This window comes from Pinus tabuliformis, chromosome 4_2 (assembly GCF_031772625.1).
Source record: "Pinus tabuliformis cultivar Carrire ecotype Pingquan chromosome 4_2, CPIR1, whole genome shotgun sequence".
NCBI classification, from domain to species: Eukaryota; Viridiplantae; Streptophyta; class Pinopsida; order Pinales; family Pinaceae; genus Pinus; species Pinus tabuliformis.
The window spans coordinates 101,393,515-101,410,101 of NC_142304.1; positions in this window are offsets into that span (position 1 = coordinate 101,393,515).

The window sequence follows — 16,587 nt, forward strand, 5'->3', positions numbered from 1 at the left end:
ATAGGAAAGAGTTTGATTGCTGTAGATAGTCGATTATCCCGTTACTATTATATTTGGTCTGAATTTGTAATTTTCTAGTGTTGAAAATGAGTATTCATTTCCAAATCGTAAGGTGTTGTGATTGCCTCCATTTTTTATTTCGAAAAGAAACTTGTTGATAACTGTCGCTTGAAAAGTAATTCAGATTTGTGCATCAACTTTCTTTTTATCATTTACATACTAAGAAAGTCGAAAACAAATACATGCATGTGCATTTGCATTTAGATTGTTTGATTGGTTTGATTTAGGGAAGTGCATTTAGAGTGTGCTCTTTGCTCTTTGTGAAAGAATATTGTCTCTCTTTCCTTAGTAGCTAGGATTTTCATTGCACAAAGAAGATAAAAGATTGTTTATCATCTTCGATTTCATTTTAGGAATTACACATCTACATCTCGTGGTGAACCCGAAAGGCAAACTTCATAAACAAGATCAACTATAAAATAAATTCAATGAATCTAACAATGCTTTGGAACCTAACGCACAACATTTAGAAGTCTAGGCTAGAGACGTATTCCGGCGTCGTAAAGCCTGGTAACTATTGTTCTCACTGATGGTTGGGTGATTCCTCCACTTTGAGACGATAAGTGCCAGTACGGACTTGTGCTCCCACGTACCGTCGAGTATATTTTTGGAGACCACAATAGGCTTAATCCTTTATCCATAGGAAGTCGTGTCTGCCGCCCTATCAATCGAATGCACTAAACACAGCATTCGGGAAGATTGATTGTCGTACCGTAAAAAGTATTCTTCAGTTTTGCGATTGGTTTGGTAATCCCTCTACCTAGATTTCCAGAGCAGTCCCTTTTGTTCCTTTTCAGACTCCTTAACGGAAAAGGTCCATCTGAGCACTTGTCACTTCAGGCTCATTAAAAATCGAAGGCGACTAGAGTCATCTTTTGTTTTTTCTCGACTCTTAAAAATTGAAAAAACAAGTTGTGTCAAAGCGTCTAAAATTTATTTTAAACGGAATAATCATCACCTTTCCCTACGTTGATCTTAGGTTGAGGAAATGGAACCCACCAACCAAGGAATTCCCCTTAGAGGAAATCCTAGTCCCTTCTCCTCTTGGGGAGATGTTGGTGCGCCCCATATGGCCACATTGTCGCTTCCAGGATTGACTATCGGCTTGCCCGTATGGCTCTTCTCAACCTTTGTCATTCAGAATGTCGCAATTCCTGAACAATCGAGTCATCAACTAGACGAATCCAGAGTTACCCACCTCCAATTCTTCCTCTCCTTCTTCTTCACTTGATGGGGCTGGTAAAGCCAAAAATCAAGTACCTGAGAAGAAGAAGGAAAAGAAGAAGAAGGAGCCAAAAGCGAAAGGGGGCAACCAAGCGTCATCTAGCGAAAATCCACACACTGCACCGACCAGGCCTAAATCACCATGTGTCATTTGCAAAGGAGACCACTATCATAGAGATTTTCCTTGCATCCCTCGGATCTTAAGGGACTGGTCTCCTCGTTTTCACAACCCGGTGTCGTCAACCTCTGATGATCATGTTGAAAACACACCGTCGACTAGTGAAAGTGAAGCCCGAGGACAAAAAGGAAAATACAGATTTCCTTGTAAGTTGTGCGAAGGCGACCATGCCATCCATCGTTGTCCCTTCTTAGATGAGCCTAAAAGAGTTTTGGACGATCGTCCGGTTTCACCGTTACGACTTCCTCCTGGATATAAAAAACTCTTGCCGAGTCTGTCACTAGTTGAAAATCCGACTGACCCGCCCAGGTGGTCAGTCGAAGCGTCTATCATTGAAGACAAACTATCTGAACCCATACCAGATGAAAGTCAAAAGGTCAAGGCGGCAGTTGACCCGGTCTTGCCTTCAGAGGTTCCATCTTCAGATGATACAGTCACAGAAGAGAACAAGGATGACACCGTCCAAATTCTTTTCGTAAGCACAGACTCCGATGAACATGGGGGCAATTTACCCATTCCTTTACCGCAGCAAGGAAGTTCATCAGAGTCATACCTGGCCGTCTATTCGGTCCCACCACCAAGCAACCTAGTTGTCTCCTTCGACTGGAATCAACTAGGCAGACCCCGTTTACCAGCTAGTGTACGATTCCAAATTATTGCTCAAGTATATAGAATGGTTATGGCTGGTACCATCATAGATGAAGGGCTTCTGTGAGTATCCTTTCCTCGACTGCTTGGAAAGCACTTGGTTCGCCATCGCTTTTGCCTGAGATGCAAAATCTAACAGGCTTTGACAAAGGAACCAGTCGACCGTTAAGGATCCTTCCCAATGTGCCCATAACATTGAGAGGGAAAACCGTTCACATGAACGTAATGGTAGTTCAAGGACCCCTGGATTATAATCTACTCCTTGGACGAGACTATATTTATTGCATGGGAGCCATTGTCTCCTCACTCTTTAGAGTAATGTGTTTTCCGCACGAAGGAAGAGTGGTCAAGCTCGTGGACCAGCTTTCATTTCCCGGATCACGCATAGAAAATAGTCATATACCATCCCTAAATGGTCTTTTCACACAAGGAATGTCTCATCAATCCCCAGTCCGCCCACCCGATGAGCGCGAGTGATTCGGGGGACATGACTGAAACCCAGGGGGCATGCACCCTGGTCTGCTTCGGCAGGAAAACTTTGGGTATAGGGTAGGTTTCCGCGAGAGATATATGACTGGTCTGTACTCCCGTTCGTGATTGGAAGAGGGAGTTATTCTGGAACAAGATTCTCTTCTCAAAGTTACGTGAGTGGAGTAGCCTCCTCCACTCACCTTTTTCTATTTCAGTAAACATTGTCGAAGAAGTGTTTTGTTTACGCTGTGAATAGAACAATCTTTGGGTAACCTGAAAGAGGTATACCTTTCCTGATAAAACAAATGTTTTGTCAGTTTGAACAAAAGGTGGCCTTGAAACATTATTTTATACCTGGGGGCATGCAAACCTTTTGGCATGCAAGCGAAGAGCGACTATTTATCTTTTAAATTTGCAGGTCCTCTAACCCTTTAAAATCGTAGGATTGGTCATTTCCTAACTTGCATGAAGGAAGGATGTGTAGCAAAACTCTAAAAATTGTCGTTTTTTAATGGGACATTCTTATTATACGACTGGATTAATCGAGCAGTTTTAGCGCATAGTTCAAGCTCGTTAAAAAATAAACATAAGCCATGAGTAAATGTTTCCCCTCGCATTTAAGCTCATTAAAAAATGAACTATTTCTCGGTAAATAACCGTCGTGAATGTAGTACTTCAGCCTTTAAAAGCCTTGGTCGTGTTCTCATCATCACCTCCACTCTGTATTGGCCGATAATTCACCTCCATTTGATTTTTTACCCCTTTTGAGGAACAGATGCGAAGAGTGATCTCACTAGCCATCCTTGTAACAACGTCGTGATTGGAACATTCCAAACCTTACCTGGAATCAGTTGCTACCCAATTTTATCACTCGTTCCTCAAAAGACGAGTCTCCTTTAAGCTCTTTTCAACTGACTCGTAAAATATGAAAAGATTGTCGAGCCATTGGCCTCTCCATCTCGTTAAAGGGATCGGAAGTGCTATCCCTCCTTTAGATTTTAATCTTTTTGGACCTGAGGGATTATTACACAAAAAGATCGAGCGCTTGTTTTGTTCGGCTCGTTAAAAGTATCGAAAATTCATCCCTTCTGTATTGTTTTATACTTTTTCGGACTTAAGGGATTATATGACGAAAAAGGAATTTTGGAGTTTCCTTTACGTTCCTTTTCAGACTCTCTAAAATTGAAAAGGATTGAGTTATCTTTGTCGTTAAACTCGTTAAAACTTAATAGCGACAAACTTGTCCATAGCAGACAAGAACGAGTTTCACTATCGCTAGGCTCGTTAAAGCATAGCGATGGGTTTGCCCAAAGGGAAAATTATAGAACAAGCATATGTTATCCTCCTCAAGCTTGACAAAAATAAAGAGGTACTGGTTAGCTATCACTGGGAAAAATTGGGAAGAAAACTTGAAGAAACTTTGTTGGTAGCAAGTCGCTCTTGAACATGACACTTTCACTCCACATCCAAGTCGGGTTGGGTTGTTTCATTCACCAGTCACATCGCCATGGTCCCATCACACCATCCACATTTGGGGTAATGCTACCAATCCATCATGTCAGTGTCGCCGATATGTTCAAGAGAAGTCATTCAGAGAATTCACCTGTGTCTCACCCGCTACAATACATTCATACTCCATTCTTTCATGACCGCCACCCTGAACCGTATGTCATTAGATCATTTTCACCTCCTTTAAAATCATTTGCTCCGTTCCGTGTCATTGATGTGGGATTCATTAAGGCCCTCCTGTGACAGATCACTTCTTGTCGACATCAGCTCATTATCCAAGAAGTCGATCTAGGAACACCCCATTCAGTACTTTGAAGCTTGCATGCCTCAATGGCAAGTTTCTCACTTCCGGCAACAGGTTTACATCAATGGCCTTCAACCGAAAGATTTTGCGTGGTGTTCGACGCCAAGTCCTTTATTCACACCACATGAATTGTACTGCAGTACCTTGAGGGTCATTATCATTATCGGTGATTCCTCTCGTGCCTATTAACAGCTTATGTCATTGGCTGGTAATCAGGCGATGTCTTTCCATGTTCGACTCTAGAACATCTCTCACATGGATAGACTTATACTTTGAGTGAAGATCGGACGAGATTGAAGACCCTGGATCTAGTTTCATCCATCTGGGCTGCGATATATATCCAGGGAAATAAAGACATCAAATGTACATAGATAATCATCCAATCAAAGGGATGATGGCTCTACCAGAATCATCAGTCTACACTCAGACGATTGTCTGTCCTATATACATGAAAATGAATGTATAAAGTTGAGAATGGGAATGCCCGCCTCAGCTAGATCATGAAAATATTATGAAGATAATGTATTGTATTGTATCTTATTACAAGTCTCCTCCCAGCTTGAAGAACTTCGGATCCTCATAATAAAGCATTTCACCAGACATCAAAAGATTAACGACCTCATGCTTTAGGGGGAAAATGTTATAGACATTTTTGGGCACTACAACCCCAAGCATGAAATGTCCATAAACCAAGGGCTCCTAAGTCCCTAAAAGTGTTGTTCCTACCCCTAAAGGAACAAGGTTAACTGATTACAGCTTCTCCCAGAAGTTCTCCATGAAAAACTGCTCAGAACTAGTCAAAACAAGATCATTTCAGCTGCTCCATAGGCAAAGTGCGTTGCATCTCACCTAAACACATTGTGTGGGTGTGTTGCATTTCAAAAATCCCTTCTATGGGGTGCGATGGGCGAGAAGTGACAAATGGCAGTGTCATTCTGCAAGGTGGAGAGGCATGGAAACTTCCAGAAACTTCTCCTGTGACACTTGCCTCTCTGAATTCGACCAAGGATGAGTAAGAGATCATCAATCTCCAAGTGGAAGCAAGAATTATCAGAGGGAAGACACTAATCAAATCACAAGCTGACTCATCTCCCTTACAGATATCTATATATGGATCCCTCATCCCAGAGATCCAGAGGCTGGAATTTTGCATATTGTAAGGAATTGATGTTGGTTTCTTGAGACAACATTAGATTGTTGGGTGATCTAAGCTTTGTATGAGGTGAAGAGGGGCTTCCTTGCTGAGAGGATGATGCTGGGTCAGAAAAACTGGTTGTAACTCCCCTTGGCTTTTTCTTGTTTATCGATAAAATCTATTCAAGTTTTCCTCCATACTCTTGTGTCATTCATGTTTGCTGCATTTGTATGGTCAATTTACATCTGATCCTAGATTGTTTATGATTATAGATCCATGTTCTTGTATAGCACTATGCTACTGTGATCTTACAGGTACTTTGTGAATTTGGGCGTGCAAGGGAACAAGTAGTGAAAGACTACCAAGAGAGAGAAGAATCGAACTAGGAGATTAGCGCAAGACAAAGGTTGGTCTTCTTTGTTCTTCTCTCATCTATACTTCCTAAAGGAAAAATGAAAGTAGCTTTACTTTGTTTGTTTCTAAGGTAGCTATCACACCTTAGTGGGATAAGCAGTTCTGTGTAGACACTTTTCCCTGTAACACCAGGGGACCCCATCCCAATAGGACCCCAACACAAAGTCGTGACTCACCTCAACTCCCTCTGTTGGTGTTGTCTTGGTATTTGCTTGCAAACCGCTGAATTCGATCTTCACAACTTGAAGATTTGTTGTTCCCTGCACAATGTCTTAACGAAATTCTTTGACCAATTCCTCAGTGGTTTGACCTTCGACTCCAAGTTCAAAGGTTCTTTGCATCTGCTGTAGAGACTTTAACTTTCTCTGGACTATCTATGATAGTTGGCTTGCCTCATCGACCCATGCATGTGTCCTTGAGGAGATAATGGAGGCCTTCTGACATATCTCATCAAGTATAATGAACCTTTTCACAGGTGTTGGGGTCCGCATTGTCACTTTGATCTCATCAAATTTCATCTTCTTTTCACAGATTTCTTCTTCGATCTTCTACAAGTGCGGATCCTCTTGCAACAAGGTCCACATCTCCATTGTCTGCTCAAAAAATTGGTTGCAGTCCTTGACTGCAGCTTCCAGAGTAGTCATATCTTCTTTAATAGCAGCCTCGCACTGCTCTGTGACTTCTGGAGGAGTGGTTGGATTTAGCTTAAATTGAAGCTCTAATATTTGTAGTTGCAGCTCAAAGTGAACCTTTCCAAATTTCTCCTTTGAATCCTTCACCGCAGCAACTAACTTCTTAATGTTCTCTGCTGAGGCCGCTTCTGCTGGAACTTGGAGCTCACTGCACACTGGGGTAAGGGTCGTCTCTAGCCACTGATTTTGTTGTATTTCCTCGTCGTGAGCATGCAAGGACTGCACTTTCTCTTCAAAAATATGTTGATTGTTAGTTTTTACCTTGTCAATTATCAACAGTGCTCATTTCTCCCAAATGCAGTGCTCATCAGAAATTCCTTGGTGCGGCTTATGTAAGGTTTGGATCGGTAGTGCTCCAAGGTTGATACTCAGGTTCTTCTAGAACTGTGCGCGCTCCTAGTCTTCAGTTGTATCAAACTAGGGAGAGCCCCCTGGTAGTGGTATTAGGTGAAGCCCAGACATGATTTCCACTGTACTAAATCCTGACACACTCACTTGATCCACTCTTGCTTGTCCCATGCTCGCCTATACCCTTGCCTAGACCTGCAATTCCTTCAGACCCTGTTGTACTTTGTCCAATACCTGGTGGTACTGGTCCTCAATGTCTCCCCATATAGGTTTAATGGCGGAGTAGAAAACATCACCTGTCTCATCAAGGTCCCCCTCTGTGAGGACCAATGGTGTCACACTCACAGATTTATCGGACTTCTACTTCTTTCGAGGTCCTATGGAACTTTGCTTCTACCTCTTCCTGACCCTGAAAGGGGACTACAAGTCTATGCCCTCTTCCTTTTCACCTTCAATCTCGACCTCAACATCAATGAGCTCTATTTCAGGTTCTTCAAGGTCAATAGTGACCTGCGATGTTGTCACAACTTTCTCCTTTGGTGCTTCCTTCTCATTTGCGGAAACCTTTTCTTTCGGCGCTTCCTTCTCTTTTGTAGAGGCCTTTTCTTGTTGTGTTGTCGTTTCTTTCTGCGAAGCCTTCTCTTTCTGCATTGTCTTTTCTTTCTACGTTTCCTTTTCTTTCTATGTTTCCTTCTCTTTCTACGCTGCCTTTTCTTTATGTAGAAGCCTTTTGTGCTTCTTCCTCTTTATCTTTCTTGGTCATTTTCGCAGCTATTATTTTTCCTGTTTCACCGTCTGCAGCCTTAATTGTTCTTGCGCCTTCATCAGAAGGGGTGATCCATTTTCTCAGCCATTTTTTGATGACCCCCATAATGTCATCTTTTGTGACTAAATAGGGCAACTTATGCCATGTTCCCACAACATCCTTCTTGGTGCATATGGACAGATTGTCAAAATTTTCCTTGAAATCTGCAAGATTAGTGTATTGCACATGTAAACTAAGTGACAATCACAGTGGTTGGTTGACACCATTCACAACTCTAACTCGAAAAATACCTAGGTGATCTTTGTTTCCATGATGCGGTAACGATCCTTCGTCACCCACAATGAGGTAAATTTCGCAGCCTCGCACAAGTCTAGATCATGTGTTAGGAATTGGCTATCCTCGGGCGTCCATGCCACCAACGTGATCAACATAAGTAACCATACATAGTGGAATGCCTTTCCATCCTCCTGGGCTTCCCGGAAATCCTCCAAGAACTTGTGGCAGAGATACTTGGCCCAATTGTATTGTACGCCTTTCCTGCACTCCGCAACCAAATATACTACAAATGTCAGCACTTCATCGGTGCGACACTTCCGCATTATTTTTCCAACCAAAATGTGTGCAGAAAAATGCATAGCTCCATCCAATATGGAGCTAATGGTGTAGCCACACGACTTATTTACCAGCCCGAAGTCACTATTCATCTCATCGGCAAGCTTCTTATCATGTGATTTCCGACAAAAGCTTCTGCAATATTCACTCCCTAATAAGGCAACAAGGTAATTACGTGGACCAACAAGTCATCAATTGGAATGTTTCCTCCCATCCAAAGGCACCCATCATGAACCAGCGCCAGTAATTGATGCACGTAGATAGTATTAATGATGTTGTCGCTAAAGTGTGGCACCCACAACATGTTGAAAAATCTCACGCGCTCAGTTTTGGTTTCCCACTTCATTGGCTCAAGCCGTGTAACACCTGACTCCTCATAGTAGACCGACTTCAAGTATTTGTTGGGTGCCTATTGTTGAAACTTTGCATGATCATCGAGGTCCCAGTCCTCCATTTTTAAAAATTGTACCCGGGCTAACAAATCACCCTCCACAGGTACATCCTCTAGCAGCAATGGTGTGAAGACCTTGTATTTCACCAAGTTTGGCTCCTTAGTCACTTTGGCAATGGATTTCCTATGAGGTACATAAGGTGCTAGCCGAGTAATCGACATTGCTTCTTCTACGTCAATACCTTCAACCCTCATAATCAATTCTTCCTCATCCAAGTCCAAGGGTTTTATTGGTTTCTTGCTTTTATCCATCTGACCCTTTTGTCTCACCTTCGTGGTATTTTTGCATGGCGATTGCCGAACCAGCGCTTGTTGTGGCTTCTTTTTCTTCTTCTCTACTGCTACAGAGGTAGTGGGTTTAGGCCTCAATGACCTAGCTACTATGGTAGGGAATGGTGGTGTTGCAGTCATTCTCTCCCAGAATAGTTAATTATGCCACTCAAGTAAATCCGCCTCAAACCTAAATCTTGGCTGTGAAAACTTCTTTTTTATCTCTTGCCAATCTCGTCGAGAAAGGAGAAATCGTTTCGATGCAAACTAATGTGAAAAAGCTCAAGGAAATCTCTATGGAAGTAGGGTGTTTGAATCTAGTGTAGGATGTGTATTTATAGCCCTTTTTGAATTCAAATCCATTCGTTCCCTTTAGATCTCCTTCGTTAATTCTCTTTTGGCTATAGATTTCCAAAAATATGCTCCTCAAATGCTCCCCCCCCCCACCCCCCCGCTCCCTTTAATGGAAAAATAGCCATCAAATCATCTACAGTATTGTCAATGATTTTTCTTTTCCAAGCTACGCGGGACCCACCATGCTAGCACAACTCCTTCATCATAGCTCCCCACTGTGCCTTTCTTCTAATCATCACGCAGCCCATTCGCTTCGCCAAACTATCCTTCTAGAAGTGTAGTTTATAGTCGTACACTTCCTTGCAACTACCTAAAGTACAAAGATTATCCTGCATCCATATAGTCATTGCACAGGGGTAGGATCACCCCTGTACAACTTCAACTGGTTCCCATTGATTTTTCCTGGAAGTAGATCCATGTTCATCTTCACGAGATGAACTACACCTCCATCTATAATCTCCTTGATGATGTATGGTGCTAGCTAATGCATCTGAAACTTTCTTGGAAACTTCGTAAACTTGTTATCATACATCAATACTAAATATTCATTTTTAAAGGTGCACTGCTTAATATGGCGATCATGCCACACCTTTTCACAAGCCTCCTGCACCTGCTGATGAAATCATGCCAAGAGGTGATCTTCTTCTAACTCTAGTATCTGTGCAAGGCATTCTTCCATTATATCCCTCTTGGCCATTTTTATGACTGCAGCAATCCTCAAATTGGGCATGATGTACTCCATTATGATCACTGCCTCTTGTCCATAAACTAGCCTAAATGGTGTTTGTCTAGTCAACTTCTTACAAGTAGTTTTATATGCCCAAAGAATAGCGTTCACGCATCCAAATTGTTCCTATTTTCATTATAGATATTCGTCTAAGCATTCTCTAGGATTTTATTAAAGGCTTCAACTGAACATTTGCTTGAGGATGATACAGCTTGCTTTTCTAATGATACGGCTAGAATCATTCAAGCAAAGCAGCAATTTTTTTATTCAAGAAACGCGAACACCTATCGCTCATAAAAATATTAGGACAACCAAACCTAAACAAAATATATTCAAATATAAACTTCGCAATTGTGGTCGCACTACAATCCTTCACGGGTTGCACCTCAACCTACCTGGTCAAGTATTATGTCATCGTAATGATGTATCGTAATCCTGTCTTCTTTCCTGGTAGCTGAATAGGTCCTACAAAATCTATTGTCCATTTATGGAATGCCTGTAAAAAACTTGTGGGTTTAGAGGTAATTCATCCATCTGCTATGGCTTCCCAATCCTCTAACTGAGATCACATGATCTACAATATTCCTTAGAATCCTTGTGCAGAGTAGGCCACCATAGCCTAGCGCATAGGATCTTTTTTTGCAGTCACTCTTACTACATAATGTCCTCTAAAAACTCCTCTAAGTGCTTCAACGAGGATTCTTTGTCATTCATAATCTGGGACATACCTACGTAGAACTTCATCTGAGCCCATTTTATACAAGTTCCCTGCAATGACAGAAAAATACATAGCATTGACCACTAATTATTTCTTTTGTTGCATCCTATACACTTCTAGAGTTGTACCTGTAGACATGATTATATCTAAAAAATGTTCATCTGCAATCCACACAGGAAAAGAGTTGTGCATCAGGAAATCCTTCATCAAGACTTTTCGATTCTTCGCCATTCTCAATTTGCGAAAGGTGATCAAGTCCAGCATTTAATCGCCCTGGCTTCACAACTAATTCAAAGTCATACTCCTGAAATAGAAGTAACCACCTACAAAATCCCCCCCCCCCCAACACAAGGTTTTTGACCAAGTAATTCAAAGCGAAATGGTCTGTGTACATTTTTAAGTGCACACACAAAAAATAATACCTAAACTTCTGGAGCACATATACCATCACCAACCCTTCACGCTTTGTGGTTGAATAATTTTTCTCTGCCTAGACATCTTTCTGCTTGCAAATGCAATTGGATGGTCAATGTCTCTTGCGCCTGGTTAGGTTAACATTGTTCTTAATTCTATGTAGGGTGCATCTACATCCACATGGAATTCTTTCTTCCAATCAGGGAACACTAGAATAGGTGGGGTAAACATATTTTCCTTCAACACATCTAAGTTTTGTTGGAAATCATCATCCTAGAAAAATGTTGCATCATTCTGCAATAATTTTTCCATGGGCATAGTAATCTGTGCATATTCCTTGATGAACTTCCAATAGTATCTTGTATGACCCAATGTTGCACGTAGTTGTTTTACATTCCTAGGAGGCTCAAAATTGATAATCATTTCTATTTTAGTAGGATCCACCATCAGTCCTTTCTTTTCTTTTTTTTTCTCGTTAAAACTGAGCTAATTATATTACAAAAAAGTCAAAATTACAACAAAATTACATCTGGGCCGAGGCCCTGTTTCTTCAAATAGAGTTCTCATGAAGATATCAGTCATAGCTAACCTTGCAGAGAGATTCGACACGGTGAATACAGAAATAGACACGATGGAGTAATTACTTGACATGGTGAATACAGAAATCGACACGATGGATTCATTACTTGACACGGTGAACATAATTTGACACGATGTATATAGAAAATGACACGGTAAACATGTAAACTGACGCGTGGACTGAGACCATGGTGATTTGGACCGACACTGCGAGCATAAACCTCATGACAGACATACAAAATAAGCAAAATGAGATGGCCAGAGAAATTCATTCCTTGCCGCCCAGACTTGGCGTCTTCTGAGTTAATCTTCATCCGTGGTGTGAGGCTCATCTTTTGCAGGACCCTTGAGCTTTTCCGAATCTTCCTTTTCCTGGTGCGAGCTCCTCTGAACAGGTTCACTGGGGCCGGCCTCATCCTTCTGAACTGGACGCCTGAAGTCGACAGTGGGAGTCTCCATATCTACCCTCGGAACATTCACGGTTTCCAAGCGTCCCCGAATACTGCTGCAATGCTCCACGGTGACCGAAACTATCAGAGTATTGTTTGCAAATGCACAGGGAATTATGTAACGAATGGCCGGGTGTTCCGTGTGACCACACTCCGGAATGCCCCAGCTTCCTCTAACATTGCTACCCGGAGGCCTATTTTGCTCAGAGGTGATCTCTACTGAAGAGGAGGGTGAGATCTCAGGCCTCTGAGAGGCAGAACGACCCCGTGACCCTCCTCTGCGACTGCTCATCCTGAGCCTCTCCCTTGACATTTGACAATGGCTTCCCACACCAACAATTCCTTGAGAAACCTTACACCAAGCGATCACCCACTCAAATGGCTTGAGATGCGGCAGAGTGGTTTGGGTAGCAACCTTAATAGCTCCCATACTCCTCGGATGTTGCAGCGCATTGAATGGCGCCTGCAAACGACTGTACATTCCCACAGCATTCCCTTGCAAGCGACTAGACAGGCTAACGACATTCCCCTCCGCATAAACCATTTCAGATTTTCTCATTGCTTCGCCTTCCGGCGAATTTAAGGAGCCTACGACATGGAGTGGCGTGGCTTGTCCGGGCTGACAGATGCCCATGTGACAAGCCACATGCCTCTTAACTCCATTAACACGCGGCATTAAAACTATTAGCACCCGCATCCGGGAACCATCAGTCCTTTCTTACAGACAACATGGCCTAAAATTATCCCATATGGTACGCAAAATATGCACTTCTTCATATTAAAGGACATATGATACTTCCTACAAGTAGCCAGCATTAGGTGAAGACTTGCAACGTGTTTTTTCACTAACCCAAACACTGTCCAATCATCAAATTAAACCTCCAAAAACTTATGAATAAATTCTTTAAAGGTTACAACTACCACCCTAGAAAAAATCGCAGGGGCAATCTTAAATCCAAAGGGCATCATTGTATATTGAAAAGAGCCCCATTTTGTAGTGAATGCAGTCATACTTCGACCTTTTGGCACAATCTTGATTTGCTGATATCCTGAGAACCCATCGGTAAAAGAGTATGTTTCTTGACCACCAACATTCTCCAATACTTCATCTGTGAATGGCATAGGGAATAGATCATGTACACAAGCATCATTCAACTTCCTTATAGCTACGCAAGTTCATATTTTTCCCTTTGTCTTCTTCTCCTGAACCACCATAGGACTAACCAATCTGATTCTTCTATAGGCTCAATAATCCCTACTTTGAGCATCTTATCCATTTCTTCGCATACTTTTTCTTTCTACTAAGGCTTCAATTGGTATGGATGTTACTTTACCGGATTCACATTTCGCTTTAGATTGATCTTCATAACACCCAGATCATCTGTTATCCCTTTTAGATCAAAGAACTTTGTTGGAAACAAGTCCTGGTATTCCCACAATAAATCTGCGACCTTATCAATTGTGTCCTCATCCCTTTAATCTCCTATATTCATGAACTTCGGTTGTGTGTCTAATCCAATGTTCACTTGCTTGGTTTTCAATAGTTTTGAGATTTTAGGAACTTCTACCTTAGGCCCGGAAAATTCGCGTTGTCCCATTAACTCGGGGATGCTGATATTCTTGGGATCTTCCTCACCTTCTTCTACGGTAACATTGTAGCACTCCAGAGCATGGCGTAGCTGTGTAATCCAGTCTGGTTGTACCCATGTGATAGGTTCTACGGACATTCTAAATATTGCAGCCTTGATTTCCTGTAATTCTTTATCAATAAATTTGTATTCGTCCTCAAAATTAAAAGTTAACAGAAAGGTCTCCTTCATAACTTCCCACTCTATGGTTCTGTATCGCAGCTTTGTTTCTAAATACCAGTTCATGGGGATAGTATCCAAGGTATGGAAGAATATATGTAAACATTACAGTTGGGGTTCCTCTCCCCATGCTTTCATCCAACGAGCCAGATGCTCGCACTAATCATCCTTCCCTGTGTATTTTTCAGCAATGTGGGTATTGGCATATCCAAATCGTAGCTTCATCATATTACAGTACTCCTTCCAGTGAAAAATTGTTCTTATGTGTACCCCACCATCTGGAAAGCATAGCTCTCAGCGTGATGTCCAACGCCTAGAACTGATGCTCCTCCAATACATCCATTTCAAATTTATTAAGAAGCAAATTTACATTTTCTAAGTCATCATAATATGGTAAATTGCATACCTTAGTAGGTATACACAAGAGTGATTTAGTAAGCCTATTACATCATAGCGATGACACTTCATGCAATTTATTCTAACAATGCACGAGCTCCTCATCTGAATCTAAGTTGCAGGAGCTCTCATTTTCCCAAGTAATTTGCGGCTCTCCCATCTATCATAGGGTTGATCCAATCCTCATTTCATACAGTAAGCTTATAGATCTGTTGAATATCATCCTCCTTATACTAATCTTGGACTAGTTCAGTATATCATGCACCCTCGACTAGATCCAACAGAACAATGACTCCTAGTTCCTTTTTCTCAAATGTCATGTTATGCTTTTTTAGGTTAATGACTGCATTCATATAAAACTCCCAATCAATTCCAAGAAACGCAAGGTAGGGATTACTATCATCCACTATTTCAATTACCTCAAAATCATATATAGCGTGCACCCCTTCAATGTCTACAGTTACCCCATGTAAGTGCCCCATAGGAATAATATTTTGTTGGTTCTCCATTTGCAACTAAATTGGGGATCACTTTAGCATTGGATTTCCCATTATTTCTGAGGTTTGTTTAGGTAAAACATTCGCATCAGATCCCAAATATAGGATCACCTGATCCATTTCAAATTCCCCGATTTTTGCAGTCAATCTCATCTCTTGACCAGTCCTTTTCTGACCTTTATCGACTTTATGCATTGTGTGTTCCTCAGGCAATGACTTACCCTTGCCAGTGCTTTTGACTATCAACTCTTGCAGTCCCTCTTCTTCTTTTCCCTGTTATTTAGCAAATAGCGCAACATGTCACAACACTAGTACTCGATCCAGTGATATTTTCTCGCTTGAGGGGGATAGGACTGTTGGGTGATTTAATTGTATGTTAAATCCCTATTATTTAATTGTCAACTCGGGGGTTTCGTAAAACTTAGAAGCAAACCAAAATATATGGGACCTTAGATGAAACTATAATCAGCTTTATAAGATAAATTATGGAAACTAAGGGAATGCAATTATAAACTAATTAGAAGTGCATATTACAAATATAAAATTTAACTAAATAATTTCTAATTCATTATGTAATAAGCAAGAAAAGTGGCTCCTAACTTAGGAGAACCAGATTTGTCCTTCTAGAATACTAGTTCATGAACATAATTCAAAAACCACTAATGGAAAATAGCTTAAGATGCATAAACAAATAATAAAAGAGGCTCCTAACTAAGGAGGTCCTTGTTGTTCTTCATTACAAATTAATTCATCATTAATGCCATTGTTGGAAAACTAGAAATTCAAAAAATCACTTGAAACTAGAAAAAAGATAATGAATTTCAATTATTACTCATATCAAATGGAAGAGAGCCTAGCTTAGACACTTGTTTGTCCTTTCACATGCTGATAAGGTTTAAACTAAAATTCATTCATTAATAATGAAAAATCTTCAAACATCTAAGTAATTAAATAGAAATAAAATCTATGATGAAATAAATGTTTCTTTGATCCTTTTAGAGAGATCAATTCTCATAAGAACAAAGTGACAAACTATTCCATAAATTCATATACTACATTAAGACAATTTATATCTAAAACTATATAAAGAAAAATTTATTCTATCCCATCATAAGTTAGGATACATGCTCCAAGAGTCCTCTCATTTGGAGTGGAGGAGGTACTCCTATTTATACAAAACCATAAGCAACTAACTCATTAATGGAGATCCATTAATCCCTCCTAGATATACAAATCTTTTTTATGGTTACAACCAATATGAGACGCATATTCCTTTTTCCATGATTTTTCTCCATGAAATATGCTTGACCCCTATCCCAAATCTCCTTCAAATATTCAAGAGAATTCGAATTTGAGTCTTGGAGGCCACATAAGAGTGTCATGGAACCTTCCAAATTACCTACATGTGTCACCAAACTCATTCCGCCTTTAGGTATAAGAAAATACATGTTATTTTTCTAACTTAGAATCATATATTCACTTTAAATACATAAAATAAATAACTTTGGAAAAATGAAAATATGAACCCATATGGTAATGGAAATATAATGATAATGTGATGAA